We start from the raw sequence: 23,958 nt of genomic DNA, 5'->3' as shown, positions 1-23,958 counted from the left end.
TTTGCTTAGACTCATAACCACCCTGGCTTATTAAACAAACCACTTTCCAAAGATAGAATGATCTCTGTAAATGGATTAGTCATGTAGCACAAATCACACCAAAATACCAGAAAAATAACTTGTACTCTTCCATTCTTACAATGGGCAAGAAGCCATATGAAACACCAACTGAGCTCCCTTGGTCTGCCACCAGTTTAATAGAAGTATGCCTAAGTCCTCCATTGAAGGAAATGTGGGTTCCAGAAATGTGTCATAAAAGCAACAACAAAAAATGTGAATCCTGGCCTGATGTTTTTGTCATGCAGATTCTCACATCTTGAAAGTAATAAGCTGCAAAAGTACTACATGGCGTAACATTTAGCACAGTGTGTAAGTAAAAAGGTGTAGTTGTGCCAAATGAATCTGACTAAACCATGATATATATTTAAATTGTATACAAAACAAGCAACAAAACACACACACACAATACTGAAAATTCATAGAAAACATGCACAAGGCAGCTCTTCAGAAAACCCCAGTACAAACATCCATATAACATAAAATGCTAGAGGTAAAACTTCTACACCATCGTGAACGCAGACAGTTGAAGCAAAATGTTTGTTGGGATTTGTAGAGCTCCTTTTTTTACAATGGGCTGGTAGAGGGCTGATAATGACTTGTAAATGCCTACTGCTCCAACCTTACAATGATTCTCTTTCTGTTTCCATCCTGTGTGGGTGGAATATTGTAAGAGAATTGTAGCCTTTCTGTCTTGGACTGTACTAGTTGTAAAATTCCCTGGTTGCTGTTATAGCCCCTCCATTAATGTTGATATTCTTGTGTCTATAGCTCCTGGGTGGTTATACATGTTGTTTTGCCCTACTGCTATCAGTGTTGCAACACCCTCTGCCTCTCACTCAATTCTGCCCCTCAGGAAATTCAGAATTACAGAGACAGGGCTTGATGGAAGACATAGCTCACTTGGCTCCCAGTCTAACTGTATAACAAGGGCAATAGACTCTTGAAAAGTAACCTTAACGCACTAATGAAGAAAAGGGGGCACAACCCAGACACTCTTTCACTAAAGGAAGGTTTAAAGCAATTAGATCAGCCCATAAGAAAAAACTTTGGGCGCTTAAAAAGAGCAATGAAGAGACGCAATTGCTAGTGCTACAGAAGGCTGAGAAACTGAATAACTCCAGAAAAAGTTAGATGTAATCAGTAAGTGTTTATCACATCAATAACAATGAGCCTCAATCAACATGTCCCTAGCCATGTTGTCTGCTTAAGTTTTTCCAACTTATATGTGAAAAGCTCATTGCCATCACATCTGATGGAAAACGTGGACAACCAACATCCACTAGCGCTTACTTCTGATTAAAGTTTAATTACTATAATTGAAGTTAAGGCTGCTATTAAATCTTCTCACTGGAGTGGCAACTCCTGGGCCTAATGGTAGTGTGTCAGCCATCTTTAAATTAAAAGAAATCCAATGGTCTGCTAGTCTGTCGTCCCTGAACAAATCATGCCTAGCCGCAAGTGCAATTTGTGATAGCTCACTGCTGGTTCTCATCTTAAAAAACGGATCTAGTGAAATTCTGGGCAATTACTGCTGAATAGGTCTCCTGGATGTCGAAGGAAAATAACATGCAAAACGTTTGCTCAACCACTTGGAGCAATGGACAGGTGAGAAACATTTGATTCTGCTCTTTATTGACCTGTATAATGAAAGGATCCTCTCCATGGTAATCTTGTCATTACGTGATCTAGGAGCCGAAGAGATTTAAAATAGTGTCCTTCCAAGCAAGCTAACAAGTAAATTATTGAATAGACAGGCAACACTGCTATCAGGCACGCTGGACAGGAAATAATTCAACAATAAATCTCACTCCAAATTGGCACTTGCACTTTGCAACCCTACCAACTCCTTATCATATTTCAACCAACCATGGTCACTCAGTTTAAAAAGGCAGCTAATGCGCTGTAGATTTGGATTGATACTAATAAAGGTTAACTGGTATGGCATGTTAAAGAGCAGCTTGGATAATCTCTGTTAGTTATGTAGAGCCGCATCTGAATCACTAACTAATATTGTGTGTGTTAGAAATGGGGTCTCTAGTTGGCAGTCGGTTTGCACCTTGTCCAAGTAGGGACCCTCACTCTAGTCAGGAAAAGGGAGATACCAGCTCAGATAACCCCTGCTTACCTCCTTGGTAGCGTGGCACAAGCAGTCAGGCTTATCTCATAAGCAATGTGTAAAGCATTTGCACATAACTTAGAGTAATAAGTGAAAACACTACAAAGGACACCACACCAGTTTTAGACAAATAGCCAATATTTATCTGTGTAAATCAAGGCCCAAACTATAAAAATCCAACATACAGTGTTAAAGATATGAATTTTGCAAGATTTACTCAAAACTACAGTTCCTTGAAGTCAATAGCTCCACCTGGGGCTATCACGGCATCGTGATCAACAAAACCAACAGTTCAGGCCAGCCGCAGCATTGCAGGCCAGTTAGAGTGTCAGGAAGACCCGCAAAACAGTACCTTTGGAATTGCAGGGTGTTGTGATCCTCGCGGTGAACTCCGGAGAGCAGCGTCACTGATGTTTCGTTGACAGTTCCGGAGTAGGTGCTGGGGTCATCGGTCCCTTGAAGTCACACTCGTTGCAGATCGAACTCTGGTCTGATGAAGTCAGGAGCTTGGATGGCGTCTGGGCTGCGGTGTGAAGCAGGACGATGTAACATGCGGTGCCCACAGGTCACGGTGCAGGCAGCGGCTCGGTGACGGCATCCAGCGGCGTCGGTGAAATCAGAGCTACGGTATGAAGCGGGGCGGTGCGACGTACAGTGTTACCAGGTCACGGTGCAGGCAGCGGCATCGTCGTTGCTGAAGCGCTGTCGTCAGTAGGCCCAAGCCGGTGGTGCAGGATGGGACGGTGCTTCGTGATACTCAAGAGCGATGTCCACAGGTCACGGTGCAGGCAAGGATGCCTGGTGACGACACTGGAGTCGAAGGTGCTGGCATCGGTGGACGGGGCTGCAGTGCGGGATGGTGCTTCGTGTACCTCACGAGTGCTGTCCACAGGCCAAGGTGCAGGCAGCGGCATCGGTGTCAGCAGGAGTGTTGTCATTGAGGATGCCCAGGCTGTGGTGTGAGCAGGTGATGCCAGAGTGCTGGACCCACAGGTCGCGGTGCGAGCAGCGGCTCGGTGAAGTCATCCGATGACGGTGTCGGTGAGACCAGGGTCACGGTGCGAAGCGGGGCAGTGCGGCTCCATGCAACGTCGGCAGGTCACGGTACAGGCCAGCGGCTTCGTTGGCGGTGGTGCAGTGGTTTCTCCTCTTGAACAGCACAAAACACATAATTCCCAGTGCTGTAGGTCGAGGAAACTGAAGTCTTTGGTGTTCCTGGGACTTCCAACAGGAGGCAAGCTGTACTCCAAGCCCTTGGAGAACTTTCTCAAGCAGGACACACAGCAAAGTTCACCCTTTTCACTCTTTTCAGGCAAAATCAGCAACTGCAGGCCAATTCAACAGAGCAATCCAGCAAAGAGACAGTACTCCTCCAGCTCTTCTCATGGGCAGAGGTTCCTCTTGATTCCCGAAAGATTCTAACAGTCTGGGGGTTTGGGTCTTCTTCTTATACCCAGTTCTACTTTCGAAGTTGGCAAACTTCAAAGCAAAGTCTCAAGTATTTCCAAGATCCTTCCTTGTCCTGGCCAGGCCCCAGACGCACACCAGGGGTTTGGAGACTGCATTGTGTGAGGTCTGGCACAGTCCTTTCAGGCGTAAGTGACGACTCCTCCCTCCACTCTAGCTCAGATGGCTCATCAGGATATGCAGGCTACACCCCAGCTCTCTTTGTGCCACTGTCAAGAGGAGAGGTGTGAGCAGCCCAACTGTCAAACTGACTCAGACGGGGAATCCACAAACAGGCCGAGTCACGGAATCGTTTAAGCAAGAAAATGCCTACTTTCTAAAAGTGACATTATCAAACTTACAATCTAAAAACCAGCTTCACTAAAAGATGTATTTTTAGATTGTGAGTTCAGAGACTCCAAACTCCATATTTCTATTTGCCCTCAAAGGGAATCTGTGCTTTAAAGGTATTTAAAGGCAGCCCCATGTTAACCTATGAGGGAGATAGGCCTTTCAACAGTGAAACCCGAATTTGGCAGTATTTCACTGCTAGGACATATAAAACACACCAGTACATGTCCTAACTTTTGAATACGCTGCGCCATGGCCATGGGGCTACCTAGGGCCTACCTTAGGGATGTCTTAAATGTACCAAAAGGAAATGTTTGGGCCTGGCAAGTGGGTACACTTGCCAGGTCGAATTGGCAGTTTAAAACTGCACACACAGACACTGCGGTAGCAGGTCTGAGCCACGTTTAAAGGGCTACTTATGTGGATGGAACAATCAGTGTTGCAGGCCCACTAGTAGCATTTGATTTACAGGCCCTGGGCACCTCTAGTGCACTTTACTAGGGACTTACCAGTAAATCATATATGCCAATGATGGATAAACCAATCAACAGTACAATTTACACCGAGAGCATATGCACTTTAGCACTGTTTAGCAGTGGTAAAGTGCCCAGAGTCCTAAAGCCAACAAATATGGGTCAGAAAAATTAGGAGGAGGGAGGCAAAAAGATTAGGGATGACCCTGCAAAAAGGGCCAGGTGCAACAGTGTGCATCTGTCCTTTTCTTTTAGAGCTACGCAAATGTTGGCTGAAGCCGATGTTTGGATCTCTTAACATTCATAAATTTGCTCTGGCAGTGGAAACCTGTCTGATAGGTGACTCGGGCTAGCTCACAGCATGGTTCTTAAGGTTCATGTAGCATGCAGTCCAATTATTGGATGCCCAAGCCTTCATCGAGCATCCCAGCAACGAGAGGGGCTTAGCTGGAGATCTGTGCTGTGCATGGTGTTGCAGGAAATTAGTCAAGCTGTATTGCACTGATAAACTACTTTGATTTGCTGCTTTCAATTTACATTGCGCTTATGATTTTTGATTGACTTATATTATTGGTTAGTTTATGGCACTCCTGTTATGGCTTTTAATGAAGTTTCCTAAAGATCTGATTCATTAGCCCCCGTAGCATAGTCCAGCAACATGTGAAGTTAAAATGCAGAATAGTGCTGATCATGATTGTTGCATGGCTCTTTTTTCTCTTGAGATTGTCAGCAGACCTTTTTTATACCGTTTTAGTGGCTGCTCTATATTCTGTGCTAATTTTAAATAATATTAATAATACTGGAAAGTACCAGACGGATGCTCTATATTAGACAATAATATTGTGGCCTTCAAACTTAATGAAGCAGCCAAGACTCCAGACCAACCTTGCACTTTAAAGGTATGATTTTAATTACGGTTTTATTTAGAGATTGTATTTTGATGAGTAATTGTGTACTGCAGGCCAAAAGTCTTATGGGCTGAGGTCACATGGAAGATTGGTGGGTTGGGCCAGCACGCCTATAGTTTTCCATAATGATGGTAAAATGGCAGTATTGAAAACATGTATGACCAAATGTTTGACATATTTGAGTAATAGCCGTGAACTGGGGGGAAGGGCGAGAGAGCAGTATCGAGATCAATTGCACTGTTATGGGCATTGATTTTAGAATTTTGTTTATAAAGTTTTCTGGTTTTCTGGTGTATTGTTATTCATGGCATTGTAACGCTTTTAAGTAATCACACAACAGATAACTTAATTTATTCACTGGCACAAACAATATGTCAGTAATTCAGATTGGGGGCTGTTAAGGAAGAGCGCAAGAAGCTGCCAAGAGCTATGATAGATTTTAATCCTTCTTATGTTTTGAAACATGCATTGAAATGTGGGTTTGGCCTGTGCTTTCTGAAAAGGGCCATTCAAAGCATAATTTCATATTTCTATACATCCAAGCAGAATAGTAATTTACCATATATTTGTTAATCATGTGGCCCACTGTCAGGAATTTTAAGATTGGCGACATAAGGAGACCTTAACATGAACAGAGTACACAGCCACATCTCACATTTTCTGCAGCATGCGCTAATTAAATGTAAGAGTTAGTGTGTGAGGGTTGGATGTTGCCACTCTGTATTTCTGGGGCGAGCAGGCTGAATTCATGTTCTGAGTCATCGTGTTTGAGTTAGTGCATAAATGTTATATGTAGATAGGGCCCAGAATTTAAATTGTAATTCAAATGATTTGGGTTTATTTTCAACTAAAAGTACTCTTTTGAAATGATTGCTGTCATGAGAACCGTGTATTTGATCTAAATACGAACTTCCATATTTTCCTTTCTAAAAAGGAATCATTTTTTTATGACTCTGACTAAATTCCATTTAAACATGTATGTTTTTTTGTTTCCTATTGCAAACACTGTTCTTTAGCTCTGTGTTTGTAGAAGTTATCACCATCTAGACAAACCTTTATTGCCTTAATACAGCAACGACAGATTGAAACGTGCTCTCTGGACCCAGTGTTATCCTTAATATAGCTTAAAATTTAGTGCTGTTACTTGTGTCACAAAAGTCATCAGGATGTGACAGTTTAGGTTTATGGAATTAATAGTGAAAAAACTACCATAGAAAGCTGCACTGACACACAATTTAAATGTGCAATTGCTTGTATGTCAGAGTTTGACTTAGGTGCCTTTTGAATTAAATCACGTTAGAGGGATAAAACTGATGTTAAAATGTAATTTTGACTTTAGGCTAACAGTGCACATAGAAACAATATTGAATTTTTAGTTATTAGTAAATGTTTATTGACTTTAAAAATATATGCACGTGGGAGAAATGCCCTTCTCTGTTGTACTTAATAAAAAGCAGTAACAAAGTTTTTTCCATGTATATGAAATTTATTATTAATATTGATGAAATATTAATAATGCTGAACTTATAAATTTGCATATAACGTGTTCTACTAAAACATAATAATTAAATGTATCATTGTGATTTTGTGTTAGCATAAGTGAGGCCTCAGAGCTTGTATTTTGCCATCATGCAGAAGTGTTGATTTTTTTTTTTTTTTTTTTTTTCATAAGGTGAAGTCTTCTTTCAGATTTTTTTATCAAGAAAAGCAAAATCCTCTTGTAATAGACCCCATTGGAAAGATGCATTCTTTTGTCCTTGAAAATAGTACACTGCAGGAACATGGACTGAGTTTGTGTACATTTGTTTCAAACCTGTTTGGATTCAAATTGAAGTGAGATGTTCCCATTACAGACCTGCAAAGAAATTGGACTGTTTCAGTTTGAAGTCATCCGATTATTTCTTATTGGATGTTTATTCACTGTGACATGAACTGATACCTTGACGTATCAGAATGATTTGTGAAGTCTAAAATATTTATGGACATTTGAATTTTAGTCAGTCTTGAGCAATCCTGAGTAGCTTGCAGAGGGCTCGTGATGCTTGCAGATGCCTTGCTGGTTTTGATGTCTTGGTGAGGAAAGTTCCTTAAATGCTGCACCCTTGGAAATGTATCTTCCTCTCTGCCATTTGCCCTTATCCTTGAAATGCTCTTTTTAGAATTAGATTCCTTTATTTTTCTCTTCAGACTACTCGTAAGTGGGCTTCTGATATGACAACGCTTTCCCTTTTTACTTAACTTTTGCCAAACTTAGTGACCTGCAGTCTGAGATCATCTTTTTCTAAATTATTTTTGTACTTTTTTTATTTTCTCCACATGTGTTCCTCCCCACACATGTATTTCCCTGATTTGGTTAACTGTAGAATACCCTGTGTCCAGCCAAAGGTTTGACTCTGCTAACTTGAATTGACTAATGATGGTCAATTCTGAGCAGCATGTTATATTGGTGTCTCAGGTATTCTTAGTGGTGTTATGTCTTATTCCTCTTAAATGCTTAGGTTTATTAATGTTAGTTTGCCTGAATCTATTTGGACGTCTTGGGGAACCCTTGGTGATTATGTATCTTTATATCTTGGTTTTTGCTCATTGTCTTCATAACTTTGAGCTTGTGTTTGTAATAAATCTTTTGACTTTATTCTGAATTGGAGTTTTCCTTCCATGGCCACATTGTTCAAGGTGTTAATGTAATCTTGCTGATGGTTCTACCCCACTGTTTACTGGGTCCAAAGGTCCATCGACCTCGTGAGCATTTTATTCCTGCGAAGGATGAAAAATGCTACAGCATCCATCACTTATGATTGACGCTATTTTGCAAATTATGCAGCAGATGCAAGTGAAGCAAATCCCTATTACACAGATCATGCAGCAACCATGGGAATGCCTAATTCAATTGGCCCTGACTGTTCTATACATTAGCAGTGCAGTGTAAGTAGGGATAAAAATGCACCCGCATTATGCACACAATTTCAGTAAAACCTATATGTGGGCAGTGTGTCCGTGCCATCTTCCTTCAGTTACTAGTCTCTGAACTTCTTAATGTCAGTGGTAACAGATGAGATACATTTGCACCAAAAGAGACTGTGACTACATTTCAGACCTTTTAGCATCAGAACATTTTAGCACAGAAGTAAGGCAGACAGATTCGTTTCCCACTAATAGGCGCTCTGCGTGCACAAACTGCACATGTTCTGTTTGAGGCAATGAACCTCATTGCTTAAATTGTTTAGCAGTTACCAGCCTCAAAACGTTAACTCCAGACTCTCTAAGCATTGATGAATAGCCGTTCTTTATGTCGCAGTCCACTGGGGCAAGTTGAATGAAAATAAATACGAGTAGAAAAGAACAATGGATTTACTACTGCCACAATACACGTCGATGAAATGAGTAGCTTGACGACCGAGTCATGGGTCTAATGCAAGCAAGGAAAATAGGCCCTTATCCCAGGGTTTCTTATTCAAAACAGCTGTATTTGGAGGGGCGGATACCTCTGTGCCAGGGCGCCACTGCACTTGCTGCACTAGGAATAGCCACGCCCCTGCTGACAAGTGCTATTCTAGAGTTCAACAGCACGGCAGGATCTGCAGTAGAAAATGCTGTATAAAACAATTGGCTTATCAGAATTAATATAATTTTATTGTTGTTATTATTGCTCCTGCTGCTCCTTTTTGTTGGTCGATGCACCTACATAGTTATTTTTACCGCAGTTTTGCTTCGATAATCATGCAGTTGCTGGTTTTTATCTAAATAGCTCCGTGGTTTATTTTCTGATCCCCGATACTGTGGTTTACGCAGTGATTCGCCGGGCGTGGAAGGGTTTGTCCTGCCTTTTGGGCTTTATTATGTTTTAGAGGGAGCATTGCCAATAACGGTTCTCTTCCATTTAATTAGTTGGATGGGGTGTTGATGAGTTTTTCGACATGTCCATCGATTTATATGACTTTTTAGTCGATCGAAGCACCTCTGCTCAAGGTGAAACCTGTTGACAAGGGCAGTCACCTCTTCCCCCGTCACCCTGCAGTGAGTGTGTGGCATCTCGTGGGCAGAGGCGTGAAGAGACTTTGTCACTGCCTGCAGCTGGGTATTTTAAAGGGGCATGCATGGATTCCTAGTCGGTAAAATATTCGCAGCAGTACGTTTCCTTCATTATGATTGAGAGTGCAGGCGTCCAGTTGGATTTCTGAAAGTAGGACACGTGTCCTCCAGAGACCATTTGGAAAGTGAACAGTTAATGGCGCTCTGTCTCAAATGCACTGGACAATTGAGGGGAAATCGTTTTCAGAATGGCTAAACCCCGTGCCGAAATATTGATGGACGAGGAGCACTCGCACTAAAGTAAATAGAATCAATTACCCTTGGTAGCAGATTAATGATGGAGATTCCGGCAGGTGTGCCAGCTGCTGAGGTTGACGCCAGAACGCAGTGTCTCGCCCAAACGCTCTTCCTCTGTCAGCTATTATTAAACAACTGAATGAAATTAATGTTAATATTGTCACCTTTGACGTTCATATGATGCCACTCCGAACTGTGCTGTAAAGCTTCAGCTTAAAACATAATGTATTCCCCTCCTACCGAAAGAGATATAAGCTGAAGAGATTCACTTGGTCAGATAGCATTGGGGCGGGTTTGCAAACGTCGATATTGAATTCATAAGTCTACCTATTGAGGTTTTAGCCATAAAATGGAGAATTTGGAATTGTACTCCTGCAGTCCTGCATGTTCGCCTATGGGTTGGCCACTGGTGTGGTTGGACATTCCGCAGGAGTATGTGTGACAGAAGAGTGCATAAGAACATTATTCTTTTAGGTTCTTTTCTGCACCAGAAACATTTTGCAGTAGAAAATGCCATCTCTTAAACTCACATAGCATATGAGGGGTTATGGTAATTGCTTCGCCTAATACTACTGTGGGAATTTATGGATGACTTGGATGAAGATGGGCAGCTGTTTGGGACAAACCGAGGATTACAGAAAACAGTAACCAAGTCCATAAAGGTATTTGTGGACCTCCATTTCAGTAATCCTCCTTCTCACATTCTCTATCAGTAGGCACATTTAAAGGGGACAGGGCTAAAGAGGCATACAGAGCAATGCCTCACATGTCTGTAGGCAAACAGGGCGCACAACCATGGAGAGGTGGGGGGGGGGGGCGGGTTCCCAGTACCTCTTGGTTTTCTAAAAAGACCAGATTTCAGACCCAGTGAGACAGAAGAAGCAACATAACTAACAATTCCTTTCGTTTTTGACAAGCTCCCCCTGGCTCACTGGCAAGGGACTGGAGTACTCCAGAGTGCCCGAAGAGCGGAACTGGCACCATCTCCATCAGAAAGCATTATCACTTACATTGGATATTAAGAAATCTCCCTTTATTTAGCTGAATGTTCCTGAATGAAGAAGTTTGCTTGAATGCCACCGCCTCTGTGTCAAATGCTCCTTGATAGACCTTTTACAGGAACTTTACTCACAACTGCGATAGAAACTGTGCCACTTCTCCCTCTTCCTGGCATGAATTTGTGCGCGTGGGCACACACACACCACTCGCCAATAAAAAATAAAAAAACATGTGTGGGGTGTAATAATGTTATGTTTGTTATCGCTATGACACAGCCTTCTGACAGCTTGAGACCTATGTGAAAGTAACAAATTAAACAGTATCATAAATATGTAAAAAACATTTAGGTATAATTTTGTCTATTGCATCAGGTATGTGTCTGGAAGAAAGTGTTTACAGGTCTAGCTATGCTTTTCATCTGGTTGTAACTGTTGTCCATCAATGAAGATAGCTGAATATTATGTCTTGGTACAAGCAATAGAACCCAACAATAATTTGGACAAAAATTGATCTAAAAGAATTGTTTAATTTGGTAGGTCACTTCTTCCTCTATCAGTAATCCAGGTGTGATATAAACGTAAGTCACAGCAACTCTTTGTGAATATGATCCCTTCAATTGAAAAAGATTTTTCAGAACATGTCAGGAAATCTACTTCTGTAACAGGTTTTCGGAGGTACTTGTGAGCATTCGTTCAGAAATATGGAAATATTACCGTATGTGGAATTGTACTTATTTAACAGTTTTTCTTAAGAACATGCGTTCTGGTTTGTGGAATACCAATTTTGTTTCATAATAGGGAAGCGCCTTCCCTTACATTTCAATCAGTTTTAGGGGTGATACGTTACCACTACTCCTAACCTTATGAACGTAGCTGTTCGACCATTTCCAAAGAGAAAGTTGGTTGGAAAAAAAGTTTGTGAATATTCCAAACTCGTGTCCCAAATGGGACCACTAACTTCCTATTCCTGGCATTGGATTTGCCCAAGCACAGTACCACGTCATCGTAGGGTAAGATTGCACAAGAGAAAATTAATCTTCGAGTGCAAGACCACCATTTGGGAATACCTGTAACTTGTAAATAATGATATTTGCATGTGTACCTTGACCTTACACGTTCAATTGGTTTTGAGAATCGACCCAAAAATATTAGTATCTACTCAAAGAACATACCAGAGGAAAGTATAGTGAGTTATTTTTTTGTCTATATCTTTAAGTTCACATTGAGTTTTTGTTAAGTATCATCCGAGACATCATGACATAAGAAGCCCATTTGAATGTTTCATATTTACTTGTTCAACCCTATTATTACCATACCCATCTGTAGTGTGTCTTTATGTCTTTATTAATCTTAGCCATTGGTGAACATGAGCACCTTCCTTCCAACTCCTGTGTAGCAGAAAGTATTGTGCGAAGAGTGAATATTTCTGCTTATCTGCATTTGTTACGTTTAATTTACGTGTTTGAACATGTAATTTCAGTTGATAGCAGATACATGGTTAAGCAAGCAATAATTTCTCATTTTCTGGGTTTTATTCATTTCATGTTTAAATCCTCCTTGACAGAATGTCTCCAGGGGTCATTTCGAAATGTATTTAATGTCTTTGGATGGTATTTCTATTTATAATTATGTGAGCATTATTAAAGCTGGGATCCTATGTAGAAAAAAAAGAAATTATCAACTAATATGGCTATTTACCATTTCCGTTACCACCTGAGTCAAAATTACTCATTACCTATAGCTTTTTTGTGGATCCCCACTTCGATCATTCAATGGCCATCTTCAGACTACTTCAGGGACACAACAGCCCAAAACCATGAGTGGCTTGAAGGTGTAGGTTTGAGAGCAGTGTTGTGTGGGATCGTCTTCACCATATCTGAAACTAAGAGCCTGCAGTGAGGACTGAAGTAAGTAATAACACTGTATAACATATGGGTTAGGAAACTGAAGTAGATCAGAATTAGGACTTGGGGAAAGTGCCATGGGTTCACTCTCTCTCTTTAATGTTCAACTGACAAAGTCAATTGATCATAGTTTTGCCCATTAAATGGTAAACGATTGAAGGAATGGTCATGATGTGTGGACTCCTCTGTCTGTCTTTCAGGCTGCAAAATTTACTTTGAGTTTTCAAGAAAATTTTGCAACATTGTTTGTTTGGGTCATTTGAGCTAAAAGATTTCTTTTTGGGTTTTTGATTACTGTTTCTTTTCTAGTGGCTCTCTCTCAGTGAAAATATCCATTGTTGCTATTAGACTTTTTGATGGTTGTGCTATTTTTATCTGCGTTCAGTTTTGTGACTCGCAGAACAGGCAATGCAACCATCATACAGTGGGTAATTGTGATTTAGGATATCAGACGTTTTAACACATCTTAAAATTTCACTGTGGCTGGTGATCAGGAGTAAATTCAGGAGCTAATTTAAATATGTATAGAAGAAACTTAAGTGCCTTCCTAAATATAATCATATTATCATATTCTGTGTAAAGTTAAAAGTAATTAACTGGAAACGTCTCTAAAAAACTACAAATAGATGTGTCACTTGTTAAAACAGTAATTATTATCCCAAATTTGGAACCTTATTTTGCTCCTGTGTAAGCTAATAAAAATGTTTTTCATAATTAATTTGCCCATCTTTATCCAGAGAACAAGGATTATTTGAAAATTCGAAGAACTAAATTCACTTCCAGCGAAAGCCAGTGTGGTGGATTTTCCAGGATAATAATTTTAGGATTAGGGTGGAAAAAAGGCATTGTAGGAAAGCTGTCCATAGTTACTGACTCTGACAGTGCCCTGGGCTCCTCTGCTAACCTGGCCCTGAGCCAGTGCTCTTACCTTTAAAGGAATATGGTAATTGGTATAATTACAGTTGGACAAGACAGCCTACCTGTAAGTCCCTAGTATACGGTAGGGCACGTAGGTTTAGAGACCCCAGTGTACCTAATGCACTTAAATGTGCAATTCTGTGGTGTCTGGTGTCATTTTAAAGCTGGCCTGTTGTGCAAGCTAGTTTTAAAATAAAACTATATCCAAATTCGTCTGTGGATTTAAAAGTACTTTGAAAGTCCAAAGCTACCTTTTAATAAGTTATAAGTCACTCCTAAAGTCTGCCCTAAGGGTAGAGTGCCTTGTTATAAACATCAGGGACATTATAAAATATGTTTTATATCTCCTAGTAGGGAAAAACAGCCAAATTCATTTTCCCTATTGTAGTGCTGCTAACCTCCATAGTCTAAAATGGGAAGGCTTTATTAAACTTTAATAAAGTCTACCTTCATTTGGGAACTAGCAAGCAATGTAATTCAAAAAATTGAAATAATGGTTACAATAAATCCAAGAAGTTGCCATAGACAGCTCTATTACAACTATGACTGGAAAGCAGTTTTAGAACATAGGGCCATATTTATACTTTTTGATGCAAAACTGCGCTAACGCCGGCTAACCCCATTCCAACGCGCCAGCCGGGCGTCATATTTATGGAATGACGCTGGCCGGCGCTGCTGCCTGGTGAGCGTAAAAAAAAATGACACGAACCGGGCAGTGCTGGCGTAGGGAATAATGGGGGTTGTGCGTCAAAAAATGGTGCAAGTCAGGTTAGAGTAAAAAATGTTGACGATAACCTTACTCGCGTCATTTTATGACGCACAACCACCATGGAAATGACTCCTGTTTTAGCAAAGACAGGAGTCATGCCCCACTGCCCAATGGCCATGCCCAGGGGACTTCTGTCCCCTGGGCATGGCCATTGGGCACAGTGGCATGTAGGGGGGCCCAAGTTAGGCCCCCATAAGCCACTTAAAAATTAAAAAAAAATACTTACCTCTACTTACCTGTACTTACCTGAGATGGGTCCCCCCATCCATGGGTGTCCTCCAGGGATGGGCGAGGGTGGCAGGGGGTGTCCCTGGGGGCATGGGAGGGCACCTCTGGGCTCCTTCCGAGCCCACAGATCGCTTAACGCCTGCCCTGACCAGGCGTTAAAAAATGACGCAAATGCGGCTGCACGTCATTTTTTAAGGCCAGCCCCCTCCTGTGCGTCATTTTTTACGGGAGTTTAAATAAGGCGCAAAGGCCTTAGAGTCATTTTTAGTGTGGAAACGCTAAAAAATGACGCAAACTCCAAGATTTTTGACGCTAGACGGGTCTAGCGTCAAAGTATAAATATGGAGTTAGCTTTGCGTCGGATTTGCGTAAAAAAAAAACGCGCAAATCCGGCGCGAACAGAGTATAAATATGCACCTTAGTATCCTGAAGTTACCTAAAGTAGACCTGTTTTAGGTAACTTCTGATTGGTCAGCCTTTTACAGCCTGAGTAAACTGCTCCCTGAGTAGGTATGAAGAGTCTTAAACAATACAGCCGTTTGATGGGAGGAGATTCGCTTCCTGGAGAAGCCAGTGAGAGGAAGGGGGCTGGGAAGATAAGCTGGACTTCACAGGCAGCCCCACTTCCCTGATTCCCAGCTAGATGGGAGCCCCCTAATTAGTTTAGAAGAGGGGCTGGAACAGGAGTGTAGCCAGATGTTAGCCACACCTTAGGGTTGGGTTACACAGACACACACTCCAGGGAGAGGATTCTCCAATTTGATTTTTGTCAAAACAGTGCTTTCTGGGTTAAAAATATGCCACACCTCGCAAGAAGTGGTCATAGCAGAGGGAGGCAACTTTAGCCCCATTGTTTAGGGCATCCTCATCTCTTGCCATCCCAGAATGGAGAATAAATATGGCAGAGCTGCAGTAGCTCCTCAGATCATTGTCTGGAACTAAGGAAGAAGAAGGACTGCAATGCTGGACTGTGGGACTGCATTCAGAAGGACTGCACCTGCTGCACTCTCAAGACTCCAAAAAGAAAGCACTGTGCCTGCTAAAGGAAAAGGAGTGGACTCCCTGAACAGCAACACGTAGGAATGTGCTGAAAGAAGTCACCTGTAGCACACAGAGAGGACTACCCCATCTGACCAGCTGCAACTGGATTTTCCTGAACTGTACAGGTGCACTGTGGGAGATTGATTCCTAACTCCCAACAGGCAATCCAGACCTTTAGCTGATGCTGCTGGACACTTTTCTCCCAGCAGGAAACAACATGTAAGACATTTTGAAAGTTTGGAAACATTCAACAATATTTTGCTTATAAGCTCCAAGAGGAGACTGGGTTGACATTGAGAGTCAGGCCACTGTCATCGAACAGCGAATCGGCCTGACTGCGCTGGTTTGTTCCACTGAAACCTCCGGACCTCCTCACCCTCAATGCAGAGGACAAAGACTTTAAGGGGCTCATCAAGGCATCACGCTGCAGCAGGCCACCATTGTTGAATTGAACTCCGGATCCAAGGAACCCGAGGGCTCGACGATGACAAAAAGCTCCAAGAAAAATACAAGTCTGAAGGTAAACTTTTGACCAGGACCTAGCGCTCAACCCATCTGATCTGCACTCTATCGCAGTCGGCTTTAAACCATGACTTTGTCACAGTCCAGCATTACCAGGTGGCTTCAAGTATGCTTAATGCTTTTTGGCACCAGAATGAAAGGAGGCAAAAAAGAAACACATCAGTTGTTTTATACCATAAAGTAGGTAATCAAATATGGCTGACATTGGAATGGAAGGCAGGGGAATTAGCATGTTGTTCCTTCCTTACAGTCAATTGCACATACATGTGCATAATAAATTACACAAACTCAGAACATACCACAGCTGCTACAGGGAGTTTCTTTCGCTGCTAGTGATTACTACAGAGGAGAATTGCAGTAATCCAAAGGGAGGCAATCATCTGTAAGGAAAATGTGGTGAAATAACCAGAGTGGTAGAAACAGAAAGCCCAGAAATATAGAAATGAGTAAGGAAGATGTGCTTGATGACAGAAATATACGACTTGGCCATTTCAGCAGGATGTTTCTTTTTATTGGCACGAAAAGTAGAAAACACACTATACGACTGTCTGACTCCATTGGGGATTCAGGGTCAGTACCTTTACTAGTAAGGTGACCTAAGGAATGCATTAAAAGAAAATTCAGTGAGTGTGGGACCTAGAGTCTAACACACCCTGTGCAAGGAAGGGTTTGCAGATGGCTCCCGCTCATTTCTGCCCTGACCTTACCTTCTATTTTATCTTATTAGGGTGCACAGAGTGTTTCCCTTCAGAAGCATGACCTACGCCATGTCTCGTGTGTATAATTAGAGCCTTCCTAGTACCACACTGTCCAAAAAGCAAATAAAACCGAATGTCACAACATTTCCTGAGCAGTCAAGGACAGAGCTATGGAAAGTAACATTACCTAGGCATGTTTATGAAAAAAATCGACAAAGGTCAAATATATTTTCGGCCATGTGCAGTTCTGACTAGAAAGGCGGCACTGTTCCCACAAACTTTTTTAACTCTGACAAAGCAAAAACTAAAAAGGGAGGAGAAAAGCGGTTAAAAGTAACATTTGTCTTGTCTCAGTGCATTGATAATTGTCCCTTGTTATACAGTGAGATTAAAAGAACAGAAGGGGCCCCTGTCCCGTGCTCATACATTAGCCACCTTCTCTTCTCAGAAGGGTATTTTGGGCTCATCCTGACACTCGAAACCTGATATCTTAATCTCTTGGTCTAGAGCCGTATTTGCATTCTAAGTTTTCTCATATTTAAAGGTAAATACGTTCGCGCCTTTCAGTTCTTAGTCAGTCAAACCATTTCTCTGCTACTCTCCAGCCCAATTTTTATCTCAGGACATATGTCGGCTTAATCGGCCATAGTTCTGTACGCAGAGCGTCACAAACTATACACAATGTATTAGCACAGATTACCTATGGAACCTCATTTGTTACCAATGGAACCCCAGGTTGCTTCCTCGTCCCACCTGCAACACTCATTATGCTTTTCTTCTGTCCTTTGTTTTATTCTAATCGTTAACTTGTCTGAAATTCACGTAGAAAAGATCTTTCACTCTTCCTTAAACAAAGTCTCCTGTCACATAGTCGAATAAATATTTTCTATTCATCTAGATCCTTGGTCCCGTTGTTAAAATAGTGTTTCTATAGATTTCACAGTCCCCAATGCTGTAAAATGTGCCAGCACCATTTCTTTTATAGATGTTCCCATATATTCCTATCATTGATGGATAGCGTGCTGCCATACAGTTGTTAATTTGTGTGGAAGGATAACATCTGTTCTGACGCCTCCGGCGCTGCACCTGATTTCACAGTTGAAGGTCATGTGTAGTTTTGAAGCAACTCTCAGGATTCCTCGAGATCCTAACATGCATCATGTTTGTTTCCGGGCTCTAAATTATTTTTTTCAATAAAAAAAGATGCATGCACTTAATTCCTTCTGTACACTTGTAACACAACCATCTTATGGCTCTGACATATATCTGTCAACTAGGTGCCCACCCAGAAATCTGCAGATCTCAATTTCAGTTTTAACAAGGCAATAACACCCTTAAGCAGTTTGAAAATGATCAACATTTTTCTGGGCAACTTGGCATCCCAGAGGCTGTTTTGATATGTGCAATGGCACACCATTAAGGTAAAACATACAACAGTGACATTGATTTGAATAGCAGTGTTTTGGGTGATAATAACAATTATCATTCAAACGTGGATTGCACTACAGAAATAATGGATATTCTTCTTCTGCTTCTTCCTCTTGTTATTTTGTAGTTTGATAATAATAAAAATTAATCTGATATTAATGGGATTTCTTTGTTGTGTAATATGGCGTCCCAGAGATTGCTTCAGGGTATGTTGTAAGCAATGCTACATCATCGAAGTGACAAACACAACAGTCTGACAGGCAAAGTATACAAAAAAAGCTGCGCTGAAGCAAATTGTTATCGCTTTTTTCAATAGGCCAGGCTGGCCCATGATATGTTATTCTAGAGGACAGTAGGGCGATAAATCCACTGTTCTCCCCCTTGTGCAGATAAGGTGATAAGCCTGCTCAATATGTAAGATATTCCTGGGTTGTGCATGGTGGACGTTATTTGTAAGGGATGACGTAAATTGGTGATGCCCCGCTGATATTAGGACTATGGCACGGACCTCAGGTTACACCATGTTAGCTTTTTCTACAATAGCATTGTTGCAACTAATTTACTTACTTAACTTTTTCAGGAAATGAATCAGTGATTTGGAAGTTAAATGTCATAGGTGTGCTCTGGTGTATATTTACAATACCCACATATATAAGTAAAGTATGTTGGTCCAGAGAACACCATTGTGTTCCAGGGAGGCTGCAATTTAAAACAAGTGCAATAACCTATGGCAGGGAAAAGGGTTTTGCTTGTGTGAAACCTCGATTATTATATAAAATAAATCACATTAAGGCGTGCCCTGTATTGGCAAAGGGCTGGCTGTTTAATATAAAAGTAGGATATACTAAATATTTAAAAAATGCTACAATAGTGAAATGTTGTCGAAAGTTGTTTATCATTGTGTAGGCTAGGCTACATTTCCTTTGACCAGGCCTGATTGTTCAAAAATCAACTTTTACAATTCAGGTCAGAAAAATTGTAGAAGCATGCTTGAAAGTTACTTTAGACTTTTTATCACAAATGTAATTAGTGGCAAAAGTAGATTTTATGGTCTCTGTGGAGGTAAGGTACCTTTTAAAAAGTGTACTTTATGTTGCATGAAGGCCAATTAAAAGTAAACCATTTCTGCTGGCTGCCTTTCCTTCAGTAAATGTTCCTAGCATCCCAGTTAGGCATAACGAGCTGTGCTGCTCGATATCAATACCACACCAGCCATTTGTAAATCATGGAAGACTGTTGTAGTATCACAATCTCCTCTTAGCTGGGTGGTTCATCAGGGGGAAAAGGACTATATAGTAACACAAAGATCGTTTGCTCTGGTGTCAATGAGCCAATGTATTTCCTTATTTCATGCTGATCCACCAGCGGTACCTTTACTACTCTCCCGCCAAGTTACATTAATGGCATCTTCAGCGGGCCACATGCCACACTTTTCCAGTGGCCTGTAGTGCTTTGCTGTCCCATATTTTAACTCCAGCGGGATATGCTATCCTTCTAGCAGCTGAACCGCAGTCCAGCCGTGGGACTCCAAAACCCTTCCTTCCTCTCGAAAAGGCAGGTGAAGGGTTTCCAGATGCAACACTAGGCCCAGCAATCAGCCCCAAACAATGCACACCTGGCATTGATTGAAGGCCACAGCTCCCTGAACCAATGTCCCCTGTCTTAAATCTGAGCTGCACTGCAAATATTTGTGCAGCCCTGCAACGTTATGTAATGTACCCTATAACGTTAATCACTGTGTGGCAGATGTGACCTCGATCTTGTGTCGGTGCGGTCTCTCTTAGTAGCAATCTGACGTGTTCCTTGGAGAGAGCCCTGCTGTTTGTAAGTGGCATTTATCCCACTGACACAAGATGTATTTAATCATCCCAAAATCAATAGCTTACCTGTGCTTACTATTTTATCAAATACTTTAGGCAACTATCCAGCCAAGTGTTTACTATGTAAAAATGTTTTTAAATAATTCTAAAATGAATTGTAAATTCTCTCTCTAGGTAGCCAAACTGCCTCAGTAACACATTAATCTTTTGCTTTGATTCCACCCTCCAACTACATAGCAACCACACCCGCTACACCAACCACACCATGGCTGCTCACAGGCTCATGTGCATCGTTGCACAATGTCCCAACAGTAAGTAAGAATGCACAGGACTCATCTAGCCGTGACAACCTGAAGGTTTGTGTTTGCATGACAGGAGCTTCCAATAGTTGGGCACATGAGCGGGCTGCACACGTTTTATGCCCGAATTTTCTCATTGGGCTTTTGATGCTCTAATTACATCTCCCTCTCTTTGTCTCTCGTTGATCATCAGTGCAATTATCAGATGGTTGGTCCCAGGGTGGGAGAGGGGAAATGTCATTATTTACTTCCCTGTGTGGCTCCAATCTGTGTTTGCTGTATTGAAATCGCATCAGCCAAACTCATCTTGCTGATTAAGCTGCTTCCCTTTCCCTTCTAGACTAGTCAAATTATATTTGACACAATTTCGAGTTCAGCAGGCCTTATCTTGATGCCTCAGTTGCAGTCGAGACCAGACAAGATACACAAACATAAAATTGGTGACTTAGGTCTTATTTTATTTTACCAGCAATAAATCAAAATTGTGTTTGCAGAGACCGAGGTTGTCTGTATCTAAACTTTGACTGCGATTTGTAAAGGAAAGCAGCGTTGTATAAGAAAAGGTTGTTAATAACCTGTCTGAAGGACGAGTGAAAACTGTGCGGAAAGCAGGTCGGTGGTAAGATAAGCGAATTGAATTTGAAAAATATTTGTACTTCTGTATGCATACAACGTTTAGTGTGTGTCTCATGCAGGTTTATTTTCAGACACGCTGATTCGAAACGCGAATAATAATTGTAATAAAATCAAGCTCTGTGGGCATCCATTTCTTATGGGTTGGCCTGTGCACGAGCAATGCTTTTCATTTGTGTACATTAACCTGGTGCATCTCAGAACGTTTTCGTTAGATTATAAATGTGTATACAACTACTTTCCCTCCTTGCAGTGGTTTGTTTGAGGCTAGATTATGCTGGTCATGTTGAAAGACCAAGCTATTTAATGCACTGGCAACAAAATGCGATCAGTAAAGCTGTCTTTGTAAAACAGGCTGGGCGCCTTTCTGACACTTCTTTCCAACGATCAATGCTGAGGCTTGATTTGTAATTTTTATTAAATAGATTAAATAGTATTCTGACAGCTCTGGTGCAGACGATCCTTGCCGAAAGCGGTAAGGAGTTTGGTTATATTTTAACTATTTCAGAACTCACATTTTCTGTTATTAGAAATAATATTAATGTTTACATTGACCAACGAAAGTTACTAAATAATCATTAACACATATACATATAAACATTTAATTATTGAATATTATTGTTACCAAGAAATTGCGTCTCTTCCTGTAAAGCTATGTTTAAGTAGGATTTAGATAATGCATGTCTTTATTGAATTATTGCACGTTAGACTGACCCTCCTTTAATTTGAGGATCAGATCGAGTGCTTGCCTGCAGCGTTGCTCTTTCTCAAATTATCCGACACTGACAACATTTAAAAATTCTGCCAAGAGCCATCCACTTCATCATCGTGGTGATGATTTCAGTAACAAACCTCCCACATTTGTAGTGTTGCCTTCCACTGCATGACTCATCAATCACTGAGTGCCACTATACTCAACTGCCACAATACATTACACCCACAATAAACTGCTGTCTTGTATAGCAGGTTATCAGTTTAGTATTGTCAGCACTCCAGTATCGTGCCCACTCGGTGTTATGATTCATATCTATACAAACTATGCATTGACTGTTTCCTTTATATTCACCGTCGCTATTTAATAAACCATTGAAAGATCACCCGAAAAGTATGTATTTTTTCAGAATCTGTAACAGGTACCAATGACTACACCTTATGTGAAGTAGAATATGTTATGTTGTTTTATCTTATTTGATATTTGTGCAGCATGTGCCTTCACCAGCGTGGCAACTTGGCACAGGAACTGTCCAGAGTGATTTCTGGATTCTGTGTGCTGATCGAGGAGGATATAGGATGGGAGGCGGGGTCACCATCATCCTCAGGGATAATTTTGAGACTTACTCTTCTGTGCTGGGACAAATCTAGAACCTCGAAGGCCTTATCTTCTGAATTAAAGTAAACCATAATAGCTCTTTTCCGCCTTGCTGATTTATACACCCCTGGACTGCCCCAATAGTTGCAAATGTGTTACACTGTTGCTTAACTGTCATTACAATACACCAATTTTACCACCCTGGGTGGATTTTAACATCCACGCAGACCTCTCTAATTGTACATAGGTCTTCCAGTTAATCCAGACTTTTACAGGTCTCAACATAATACAACATGTCACCGCACCCTTTCACAAAGCAGGCAAAATGTTGGACCTAATCTTCTCCAACATTTCTTGGTTTTAAGCCAGCGACCCCTGAATGTTTGCTTTGGACTGACCACTTCCTTGTTCCTTCATTTTCTATGGCTCTGGGCACCTTCTGAAGACTAGAACTACTCCTGAAATGAAAAGAAGATGTGGCAGAATTCTACTAAGCACCCATACTCTGATGCGGTCCTGTTCAATCAATAGATCACTAAGTCCTTGGACCTTCTAGCACCTTTGAAAGTCCATACAACTAAAAGATCCAAGCTTTCTGCACCCTGGTTGTCTGCCACCTTAAGAGTGAAGAAAAACTTCTGTAAAAAGCTAGAACACAGTTGCAGGAGGTCCTATGACACAGGAGCAAAGTGGCTATGCACGACAGTTCTCGGGGATTTCCGCAAACGTACCTGGAAGACCCTGAGAGAGTACTTTTTATTGCCTATTGAGGCTGCTGCCAATCCCTCCAGGGAAGTATTTAACACTGTTAAGTCTTTTATCTTCTCTGAAATGGTTAAAAGTGCCATTAATCCCCTGTCTGATCTCTGCACCAAGCTTTCACATTTTTTTTTATGAGAAAATACAAAAACTCTACAGTACCTTCCCTGATGGATTGGGTAGAGAAGGCCTGCAGACTCCTACCTTTAGCAATAAACTTGGCCTCTCTGAGTTTTGTCTAGTTTCTTGAAGGTGGCTCATTGAATTGATGAAATGCAAATCATGTTCCCCAGGGATCTCTGCCCTCACTAAATCTTCAGAATGGTGGCACACTGTGTGAACCCTTTCCTTAATGAGATCTGGAACGTATCCTTAAAATCCGGCATTTTTCCTGCCATCTGGTATCAAGCGTTCCTTCTTCTGCACTTGAAAAAATCGAATGCAGACCCTAGTAAGTTTAGCAATTTCAGGCTAATTTCCCTTCTGCTGGCCCCTGCAAAGATCCTAGAGAAGTTGGTGACTCACCAGTACGCCTCCTTCATAGAGACTAATTGTCAGCTTTAGTTTTTCATGCAAGATACAGCACTGAAGCAGCACAATTGGAAGTGTTGTAGTCTGTAAGAGAAACACTGGACGGAGGCACTTATACAATGGTAGTACCATTAGACCTGTCAGCAGTGTTTGTCACAGTGTCTCATACCACCCTACTGAATAGATTAAGCCAATTCAGTCTTCAGGGCACAGTTCTTTCTTGGCTAATATCCTTCTTACTGCCTGGGGGGTGAAGTTAATTTCTCACGTGGATGACACACAACTGCTGTTCTCTTTGAGGGAGCACTCAGAAACAGCCCTCTTCAAATTCAAGGAGTGTTTGAAAATCATAGATAATTGGATGGAATGCAACTTTTTAAAACTAAATGCAGACAAAACAGAGGTTCTCATCCTGAGC

At 41.4% G+C, this 23,958-nt stretch overlaps 1 protein-coding gene across 2 annotated transcripts in view; it reads left to right on the top strand.

The window, feature by feature from the left end:
- The window catches only part of DIAPH2 (diaphanous related formin 2), a 3,364,504-nt gene that overhangs the window by 1,138,602 nt on the left and 2,201,944 nt on the right, over window positions 1-23,958 (top strand). The window lies entirely within an intron of this gene.

Source organism: Pleurodeles waltl, chromosome 2_1 (assembly GCF_031143425.1).
Source record: "Pleurodeles waltl isolate 20211129_DDA chromosome 2_1, aPleWal1.hap1.20221129, whole genome shotgun sequence".
Classification (NCBI taxonomy): Eukaryota; Metazoa; Chordata; class Amphibia; order Caudata; family Salamandridae; genus Pleurodeles; species Pleurodeles waltl.
This window is presented reverse-complemented; position numbering and strand designations above follow the sequence as displayed.